This window comes from Nanorana parkeri, unplaced genomic scaffold (genome assembly GCF_000935625.1).
Source record: "Nanorana parkeri isolate BGI_ZX_2015 unplaced genomic scaffold, ASM93562v1 scaffold609, whole genome shotgun sequence".
Taxonomy (NCBI): Eukaryota; Metazoa; Chordata; class Amphibia; order Anura; family Dicroglossidae; genus Nanorana; species Nanorana parkeri.
In genome coordinates, this window is record NW_017306877.1 from 679320 (window position 1) to 690083 (window position 10764).

The 10764-nt window shown below is 48.9% G+C and overlaps 1 protein-coding gene across 1 annotated transcript in view; it reads right to left on the bottom strand.

Moving 5' to 3' along the window:
- The window catches only part of CHST8 (carbohydrate sulfotransferase 8), a 189097-nt gene that overhangs the window by 118713 nt on the left and 59620 nt on the right, over positions 1 to 10764 (bottom strand). The window lies entirely within an intron of this gene.

Below are 10764 nucleotides of genomic sequence, written 5' to 3' on the forward strand. Positions count from 1 at the left end.
CACCCCCCCAAGGCGTGGGGCTGCGCCCCCCCGGGGGGGGGGGGGGTTCTCGGGGATCTCTTGACCCAGGCATCTCGCTGCACCTCCAGGTTGGCACTCTGGCCCTTAACCAGCAGCACCTAGCTCTCCAGCCAGCCCTAGAAGGACATCTCAGACTCAGCCCGGACCAGCCTCCTGTTCCAGAAGCACTTCGCATTAGATAATCGGGCTGCCCTTCTCCCCCTCGCCCGTGCCTTCCATTTTTACAGAGGACCAAGCCTAGGGAAGTGGGGGCCAGCTGGACCGCCCCCTGTCCTGGAACATGCTGCTGAGTAGGCAAACTTCAGCCCTCCAGCTCTGGTGAAAATACAAATCCCATCATGCATCTGCCTCTTGGAGTCATGCCTTTGGCTGCCAGAGCCTTGCAAAGCCTCATGGGACTTGTGCTTCCACAACAGCTGGAGGGTCAGAGTTTGGCTACCCCTGATATGGTGTGTCACTTGAATGACAGCTCTGAGTCTGCCAGGGCTGCTGACATCACATGCAAGATGGCGGCACCCAGCGACAATCTTGGGGCTTTTACAGGTGAATAATATGCATTAAATGCACACATTATCCTATGGGAAGGTTGTAGTTGGCATGATTGGTCCGGTGACAGGTTCTCTTTAAGGTCATATTCTTATACGTGTGTGTGTCTTACAATCTAGAAACACAGCCCGCGGTTCAAATGAGCCACGCACGGTGCGCCGCTAATGTTTATTGTTGTCATGTAATTGTATGGTGAGAAATTAACGTTGTAATGGATGCTCCCGACGATATCAGGACGCGCCGGCAGATTAAATTTGATCTGCTCCCTGAACCCGTAATCATTAACGAGATTATTTTAATTGATCCTCTGTTCCGAGTCACTGGCGCTCCATTAGTTTAATCTCCTCCATCGGAAGTTAATATGGTCTGTTTAACGACCAGCCGGGTCCGGCTCGCTCCTCCGCCGCTCGCGCTGTTTACGGATCAGCCGCAACGTTCGCAGATGCTAATTGGGGCTTTGAGAAGTTTGCGGAATGGAGAGACGAATGTTTCCAGCGGATGTCGCACGCAGCACAGAGCTGTACGGGCCGCCCGTTACTCGTGCGAATGAGGGCTAAATGCGTCAAGAACCTGGACAACGGCGTACGGGAAAATAGAACTCGGGGGACACTCTGTGACAGGGAGGGGGAAACTTTCATTCCGACTGAGCTGAGGTCTGGAATCGCGGACAGAACGGTTACTCAGTCCATGTCCGTACCGCAGTCCACCGTTTAGGCTGTATTCACACCGGCAGCTGTGCGTTGTAGTGTGCTCCCAGGCACAGTGCTGATGGTCCAATCCCGGCACATTGCACGGTTTATTTTTTGTTAGAACTGCCCCTCCCCCCATTTACATATGCGCACAGGTTCATCCAAATATTTTATTTTACTTTTTTCTCACCTAACACTTGCTGTCAGCTTTCCGGCGGGCTCGGCACGTGGAGCTGCGAACACGCCCGAGCCCATCACTAGTCAGGACCCCCTCATTACCCAGAATCCTCCCCCCTGCAACCGCAGCACAGAAGGACCCGCGACGATGTCCAACGCCGATAACAGGACGCGCGAGAGAGAAACGCGTCTTCTCCTTCCCCAGTGATACCCACCAGGTGATCGCGCCGTTAAGTATGATATCAGAGTCACTGCCACATCTATCACAAGGCCGTTTATACGGCGCCGCCGAACGCCCCGGAGCCGAGAGGGAGGTGACAGTGATTGAGCGCAAAGAGTGTTTACAGTTTAGCGGGGCGATTAATCTCGCGCGCACATCTACTCTTCCCGCCTATTGTCTGCCAAACCACTCTATTATAAAGTCTTGAAGGGGACGTTCCCCCGAACGCCGCTCGGCGGGGACGCAGCTTTGGATGGGGTCGCCTCGCTGTAGACACCCCCGCCCTCCAGCCCCCCCACCGAGTGAGCAGGGATTCGTCAGATTAACTCATCACCCGGCGGCAGGAAAAATCAGAAACGCTCGGAGACGAGTGCGAGATTGCGACGCTGAAGCCGTGGCCCCGGGTACGACGCCACCAAAAGGATAGACATCTTATCTGTGCGCGGCGTGTCTCCGGAAAGAGCCTTCATCAATATCTCAGCCTGCCTGTGCAGATAATACAAATGTCGCCCCTCGGCTCGCCGCCGTAATGGAGATCTCACTCCCTATCAGATCGTGTAATAAGGATCCGCTATTGTGCCGCGGCGGGGGAGGACGGCAACAATGGCGGCGCCATTAAAACCAAGTCGCTGCAATCTCGCATAAGCCGCAACGTCTTTAAAAAAAAAATCAATTTCAATCCCTTCAAAGCCGCAGCTTGCGTCTGGAAATAATCCCCGGTGATCCCCGATATAAAAAAAGGTCCTTGTTTAGGGACTTCCTGTTATAGGGTGACAACGTGACCCGATTGCCCCTCCTGGGTTGTCACCCTGTCACATGGGCTGCCAATGGAGACCACAAGTGGCTGTTTCATCACGGTATGCAGACATGGCCCACTGTTGTCACCAACAGGAACCCGCCCTGAGAATGCCGTGCAGCTATCGCTGGAGTGCACGTAGATGGGAAAGTGTCGGCAAAGAGGCTGCAGGAGATCAGCACTCGAGGGAGGGGGCGGGTACAGCTGGCTCTGCCTTTAGATAGGCAGAGCCAGCTGTCAGTCACGCAGCTGGGCGGATCCCGGCACAATTGTCGGGATCTGCTTCAGCGTCTCAGTATACCTATAGCTACAGCTCCCTATATACTGAGCCTAGGGTGACGGGAGGACGCTAGTTTGTGTCCTCCCCTTACCCTAAGGAGAACTAGGGGGAAAAGCCCTGACCCCATACTTCTTCTTTAAACCATCTGCCATTTTTTTTCAGCGGTCAGATCCCTCTGAGTCTTCACACGAACCAGAACCTTTAAACATTTCATCTGGATCAAAGTAAGACTAGAGAACAATGTGTGTACCGCTCAGCTAGCAGGGACGTTGGAGAAAACTGCCCTGAACGTCCATGGAAGCTTTCCTACAGACGGGCACACAGAAGCTGCGGAGAGTGGGACACGCGCACACCGGTGCCAGCTCATCTGCTGATCCGTACAGCGCCCACATTTCATGCCACAATTCTGCATTCGGATAAATCTCGTCCAGGAACTGCTGGCAGCAAGACACAAACATTTCCACTTGTTCTCCATAGCGTATACAGTGTACCATCACTTTTAATGAGTATGTTGGGTTTTGGGCCCAGCAGCCCGGAGGTGTTCTTCTCATGGGGCCTACATCCCGAAAAACAAGCACAATAGATGCGCATGGAACAATGTTCCAGATCTCCACGCTGTTCTATTGGTTAACAATTGCAACTAAAGGCTCCTGTATGACAGTCTATACAAATAACACATGCAGCCACGGACGTCTAGGGTTGCCACCTTTTCTTCCAGCGAAACCCGAACACTGTAGCGACGCACGGACATTTTTTGTTAATGAGTCCCGGCTTATCCATATGTAAATATCACATTTGAGACGATTGTCAGTGGGGGGGCCCCCTATCTTAATTTTGGTTGCCCCTGTCTGCCTGACACCTTGCCCCCTGTCTTTCTACTGCCATGTAACTTGGACATAGCATTCAAAACCCGGACTGTCCGGGTGAATCCTGGACAGGTGGCAGCCCTAACTAGCAATGCAGCACAGTCCTGTGCTTGATCATCTGCATTGAAGGGCAGGGGAGACATCAGAGGTCTCATAGACGCCTGATGTCTTCATAATGAAAACCGGTCACCTCCGAATGCTGCCACATAGAAGCCTGTTAGCCCCTTTGTGATAGCAAATGTTAGGTGAGAAAAAAGTAAATGACTGTATGACAGTCTATACAAATAACACATGCAGCCACGGACGTCTAGGGTTGCCACCTTTTCTTCCAGCGAAACCCGAACACTCTAGCGACGCACGGACATTTTTTTTGGGGGGAGAATGAGTTGCGGCTTATTCATATGCAAATAGCGCCAACCATTCGTATGTAAATATCACAGTCAGGACTATTTTTAGTGGGGGGCGTAGTAGCCCCCATCTTAATTCTGGTTGCCCCTGTCTGCCTGACATCTTGTGTCCGGGTTCCAGCTGCCATGAAACCCGGACACAGCATTCAAAACCCGGACTGTCCGGGTGAACCCCGGACAGGTGGCATCCCTAGGGACGTCCCTATAATGAGGCGCTTGCCTGAGGGGGGCATCTCTTAGGTTCACATGGGGGGGGGCAGCAGGTGTACCTGAGTTTTTAGGTTGCTAATACTTCTTCACAAGATATGACTCTGGCCAGAACGTTCGCTCGGCTCCAGGTAACCATTGAGGTCAGTGAGGTCAGCCGGAGGCAGCGGTAAGCCAGCCTGAACCCCTCCAGAACATGCTTCACTATCCCCCTTTCCCGGGTAACGTGCGGCTAAAATATAGGGACGCCCCTGTGCCCAGTTACTATGTGATGCACAGACCTGAAAAAGAAAACAAAAAAACGTCCTTTACCTTCGACCGACTGAGCCAAATCCTCCCCCAATTTTGCCTCACACGCTCCCCCCTCCCAGACACTGCTGCTCACAGAGCTGATGCAGCTCATCAGTCTGCTGCAGGCAGGAGGAAGCATTTCCTCAGTCTTCCCTCCCTCAGTGATCAGACTGCAACATTGTAACTTTGCAGCAAGTCACAAGGTGAGAGGCTGCAGCAGGGACTGATGTGCATCAGACATTTGTCTACACAGCCCAGAACTGCACAGGATTTACATGCTTGTGTCATCTCTCAGACGGCATCGCGGTCCAGAAAGTAAATCTAGAAAGGACAGGATGCCTTTAATAACCTACAAAGCTCCTCTTTTTTTTTTTTTTCCTCGAAAAAAAAATGGAAGTGCACTAATATAACCCTGCACACATTCACAGATCATTCCTCACCTCCCCCTTAAGCTATGCAAATCTATTCACACATTAGGCGCACATGCAGTGGCCACTAAACAACAGGATGCGACCCGCTGAGATGACACACATACTGACACTTTATCTGGGTTGGCTTTCCAGTGTAAATAAGATCATATACATATTCAACGGGAGCCGGGCCGCAAATAAACATTTCGGGTGAGTGATCTCCCCGTCCGGGTGGGAAAACGAGAGTCGATATTAAATCAGCTGAAGGGGCCCCATCGTGCCATCAGCGCACCATCCGTCTGCCTGGCCAAGGTTACCGAGTCGCTGTTTAATCAGCTATTAGGCCATATTTGTCATCTTGGCGCTCGGCTGTTCGGCCTCGCCGGATTTATCAGGTACGATGACACGCCGAGCGATGAGTTGTTGAATAGAGACGTTCCACCAGCTCCGGTCGGAACTTCAAACGCTCGCATGCGTGTCATCCCGCCGACGGTTTGTCATCAAAGCGATTTGTTTTAAAGATGATTTTTTTTTTACCACTTTGTTTCAAAGCGAAACGCGGGCAGGAAATGGTTTGTTGCCTCGTCGACGTCCTTCCAGGTATTTCGGATACGCGCTGCGCCATTTATCAAAGTGCCTGAAACGAGGACTGTTTGGGCTGAGCCACAGCAACCAATCCATTTCAAATCCACGCTGGGAGATGATGGATGGAATCTGATTGGCTGCTACATAGCTTCCATTCCAGAACAGTTTCAGATTCTGTGTTTGTCATAAACTGGCCAATTGCCTGGCTGTAGAGAACGATGGTGGGAATCCTATTGGCTGCTACATAGTTACCTTCTCTTCCCCTTTCTCGAGACCATTACCAGATTGTCCATAAACTGGGCAGAATGATGGTGGGAAACCTATTGGCCGCTACATCATTACCTTATCTTTTCCTTTCTCAGGACCGGTTCCAGATTGTCCATGAACTCGGCAGAACGATGTTGGGAATCTTGTTGGCTGCTTCACAGTTGTCTTCTCCTTTGCTTTTCAGGACTGGTTCCAGATTATGTGCTCGTTATAACCTCACCAATTGCCTAGCTCTGGAGAACGATGGTGGGCATCCTATTGGCTGCTACATAGTTACCTTCTCTTCCTATTTCTCAGGACCTGTTCCAAATTGTGTGCTCACCATGAACTGGGCAGAATGATGGTGAGAATCGTATTGGCTGCTAGACTTGCCTCCTCTTCCCAGTTCTCATGACCAGTTCCATGGTATGCGCTCACCATAAACTGGCCAGTTGCTTAGCTTTGGAGAACGAGGGTTGGAATCCTATTGGGCATTACATAGTTACCTTCTCTTCCCATTTCTCGCGGCCATTTCCAGATTGTCCATAAACTGGGCAGAATGATGGTGGGAATCCTGTTGGCTGTTACATGGTTGCCTTCTCTTTTGGTTTTCAGGACTAGTTCCAGATTATGTGCTCATCATATCCTCACCAATTGCCTAGTTCTGGAAAATGGAGGTTGGAATCTTATTGGCTGCTACATAGGTGCTTTCTCTTCCCGTTTCTCAGGACCGGTTCCAGATTATGTGCTCATCATAAACTGGGCAGAATGATGGATAAAATCTTTTTGGCTGCTACATAGTTGTCTTCTCTGCCCACTTCTCTAAACCGGTTCAAGGTTATGTGCTCATCATAAACTGCCCAAGCGACTAGCTTTAAAGAATGATGGTTGGAACCTTATTAGCTGCTACATAGGTGCCTTCTCTTTGCGTTTATCCAGACCGGTTACTGATTATGTGCTCATCATAAACTGGCCCAGCGCCTAGCTCTGGAGAATGATGGTTGGAATCTTATTGGCTGCTACATAGTTACCTTCTCTTCCCTGTATCCCAGGACCCATTATATTATTTGATGATCACAAACTGACTGAATAAGTCAAAGCAACTTTCCGCCATGCCTCCTGTATAACTATTTGTATATTTAGTTTGTGGCCTGAATCCTTTAGACAATTTTTGACATACAAATTATTGTGATGTGTATGGCTGGCATTCACAATTTGCACCCCCAGGAAGGATAAGACTATAGGACCACATTTTAGAGGCAGCTTTCTGGCAGCCAATGTATCCCTGAAGTAGTCTAAGAAATCTGGAGAGAATGAGAGATAAGCACAACAGATATGATTTAAGAAAAGCCTTTTTCGGGGGCTCAATACTCCCCCTCCCAGCCTTCAGTAAGAGCGCTGAGCCTCCAAAATAGCTTGGATTTCACATTTTTCAATTTTGTTTGGATATGGGTGTGTAGAGTCAATGGTCACCACTGTTATCCTTCCCAAGCACACTGCAACCCGCTGAGATTAAATGCAACCTTTTTTTAAATTCTCTATGCACTCCAACGGGGTGGCTGGTGTGAACTGGCGTCCTGGAAATAATTGTATTTTGCCTGACCTTGCGTTGGACTACACAGCCCAGCGCCGGTGGTGTGAATGAGCCCTAAACAGCCTCATTACATTTTAACACCATCCAGTCTATGAAGTCTCCCAAGGAACAGAACGGTGTGCACAGTAACGTCCGGGCTGCAGCCTGACAAAAAAATGCCACGTGAACTTACCAAAGTCAATGAGTTTTTCATGAAGTGCATATGTTAATGCTAAATGGCTAAACAGCCTCATCACCACCGGCCAAACATGTCACCCGCCCCAGCGTGCTGATAAAAACCGGATTTAGGAGCTCAAGGCTGGAAAAACGGCATGACTATTGATGTGTATCGGGCGAGGATTATGTCCTGCCTGGCCTCTCCATTTCCTATACATAAATATGAGGCCCATATGTCACATCGCTGACATTTAAACACATTGTTCTGTCTTTATAAACTGAGCAGCCAGCAACACACCGGAGTAACAAAAGCTCCCCTCTGTCACAATAAAGGCTAATCTCCCGCATTGGCTCTCGGTGACACACGCAAACCAGTACGCTGGAGCATTACACCTTATTTATCAGTACAATACATTATCATCCCAATTCTAATACTGGGCAGATATCAGATGAAGAAGCTGAATATGCAAATATGGGAAACTATAACATGTCAAAATCAACAAAAAAAAAAAAACTCTACAACAGGACTGAATATACTAACCTGTATTTGTCAAACGTTGTATATATAGAGCTGCATCCTTTTCCAGATCTTTATTCATATTGCTAAAGGAGAACTATGAGGGGAGTGCTTTTCACTCACCTCATAGTTCTAGCCGCCCTGTGACAATGAGACTGTCACAGGTCGGCTAGAACTATGAGGGGAGTGCTTTCCACTCACCTCATAGTTCTAGCCGCCCTGTGACAATGAGACTGTCACAGGTCGGCTAGAACTATGAGGGGAGTGCTTTCCACTCACCTCATAGTTCTAGCCGCCCTGTGACAATGAGACTGTCACAGGTCGGCTAGAACTATGAGGGGAGTGCTTTCCACTCACCTCATAGTTCTAGCCGCCCTGTGACAATGAGACTGTCACAGGTCGGCTAGAACTATGAGGGGAGTGCTTTTCACTCCCCTCATAGTTCTCCTTTAAACACCTTGGCAGCAAAAACTGTCCATCGTTTACCACATGAATACAGAGGTGAGTCGTATATATTTCAAGCAGAATTGAACAAGAATAGGTATACGCTCAGGGCTGGATTTGCTCTCTCTGCTGCCCCAAGGCCAGGTTCCTCAATGCGAACTTGTTAGGAAATCCGGCCCTGTGTACACTCTATTGAGGGCGCCCACGAGTACAAAAAAGAAGACGTTTAAAAACGTCCTCCTGCGCTGGAGAGTGGTCCGGCCATTCGTTTATGTACAATGGGCGGATGGCAAGTCAAAGTGACAAACGGCATTCCCATCATGAACCATGTTTAACATGCCCAAACTGTAGCTGAAGGGCCATTTTGTGGTCTCAAGAAAACCTCTTGAAGAATGCTAAATGCTTTGCAACAGCTTTCTGTATGCAATGCCCCTATACAAGCTGACGCCCACGTATTCTAAAGGAGAATACCACCTAAATACTTGTTACCCATGAGATCAAGGGTTCAACTATAGCCATAGCAGAAAATGTGACTCCTAAGGGGCCCACACAGTAATTTATGCAGGCAGCAACAGAATTTGGGGAAGATATTTTGGGTAAAATAAACGTGTGGAACCTCAATACCTGAGGTTGGCCCTTTAGCTGTAGTGAATCTACAAATCTCACCATGTATCTGCCTCTGGAAGTCATGCCGGTGGCTGTCAGAGTCTTGCAAAAACTCATGGGACTCGTAGTTGCACCACAGCTGGAGGGCCGGAGTTTGCCCACCCCTGGTCTATACGATTGCTAAGGAATGCGTATTCTGCACTACTTGAGGAACTGCCTGTGAGATGAAGGTTAGAGAGATAAGGGGAGCACTTAATGGTTTTGCTATGGGGTCCCATCACACACAGTTACAACCCTAGGTAAGATGATCAAATGATAGTATCTCTTGGAGCAGAGAAATATTCTCTCACGATAAGCATTGTTGTCCAACTACAGTGGCCACTAGATCATGATGGTCCAGTTCCCTCAATGGATTCTTGGAGGGTCAAGCAGAGAAATGTAAACTCTCAAGTTGACCAAATTTGTCCAACCACTGTGGCCACTAGATTGTGATGGTTCAGCTGCGTCAATGGTTTCTCCCTAACATTGAATAAAAACCTGAGGAACACAGATGAAAGCCATTGACGCCTCTATTATGGTCTAGAAGGTTTGGGTAGAGTTGAACATTACAAGAAACGGAGTCTTGTAATGGAATGGAGTCTATACCTGAGACTAAAAGCCATGATTGACCTCCCGCCTCCCTTCACTTCAGCTGAAAGGTTACAAAAGTCCCAGCGGGCACAATAAAGCTCTACAGAACTTCCACTCTGGATTTCACTCCTGACCTCCTGACCCCCGAGCAGCCAATTAAATTTCCAGGTGCGATAACCCCTTCACCATACGGCCGAGGACAGAGGAGGAACCGAGGAGAGCTTTCCTCTTTCAGTGTCAGAGCGCGTTTCCGATACAATACGATGAAGATTCTCTGAATGTCACGTCGTGTCAGAACGCATTACAAGTCATGCGCGGCTTTCCTCTCCTTTCAGAGGAAATATTGGCTCGCCGGCAAGCAGAGATGGGGCCTGGGAGAACCCGAGCCTTCCCCCCTGTAGGAATCGTTAGGCCGCGTCTGTAACTCACAGAGCGATGGATGAGCACGGTAACAAGGAAATCTTCCTCTTGTAGAGAAAGGTCGTCATTAATATCAAGGATGACAGAACCACTCAAATCACCGAGCCAATCAGGTAGAGGAGGAGACGGACGGTGGTTAGAGGCAACGCGGGGCATTCATTACTCACTGCTAGACTGGATGCAGCGGCACAAGGAGGGCGGCCTGGGGTTAAGTTAACCATTGATTGCGCTAGGTATAATCAACGCTGTCGATGGAGGTAAGCGAGCGCCAGACGGCGTGGGCGAAAGCCATGAATCACGGTTTATAGGGAATGTAAACCCACAACGAGGAACGGCTTATTTTTGCTCCGTTTTGGTCTGTTAAACAGCCTATTAAAAGCATTTTGTTAGTACATCAGTATATGTACGAGTGCCTGTGAAGGTTCTCATTCATACAGGTCATGGTATATCTATGAAAACTAAGTCAAGGCAACTGGACTTGCTGTATTTTTCTTGAAGACGTTTCACTGGCCATCCGACCAGCTTTCTCAATTCAGAATGAATTCTGAATTGAGAAAGCTGGTTGGATGACCAGTGAATTGTCTTCAAGAAAAATACATCAAGTCCAGTTGCCTTGACTTAGTTTTATAAATATACACAGCAAAAAAAATAATAAC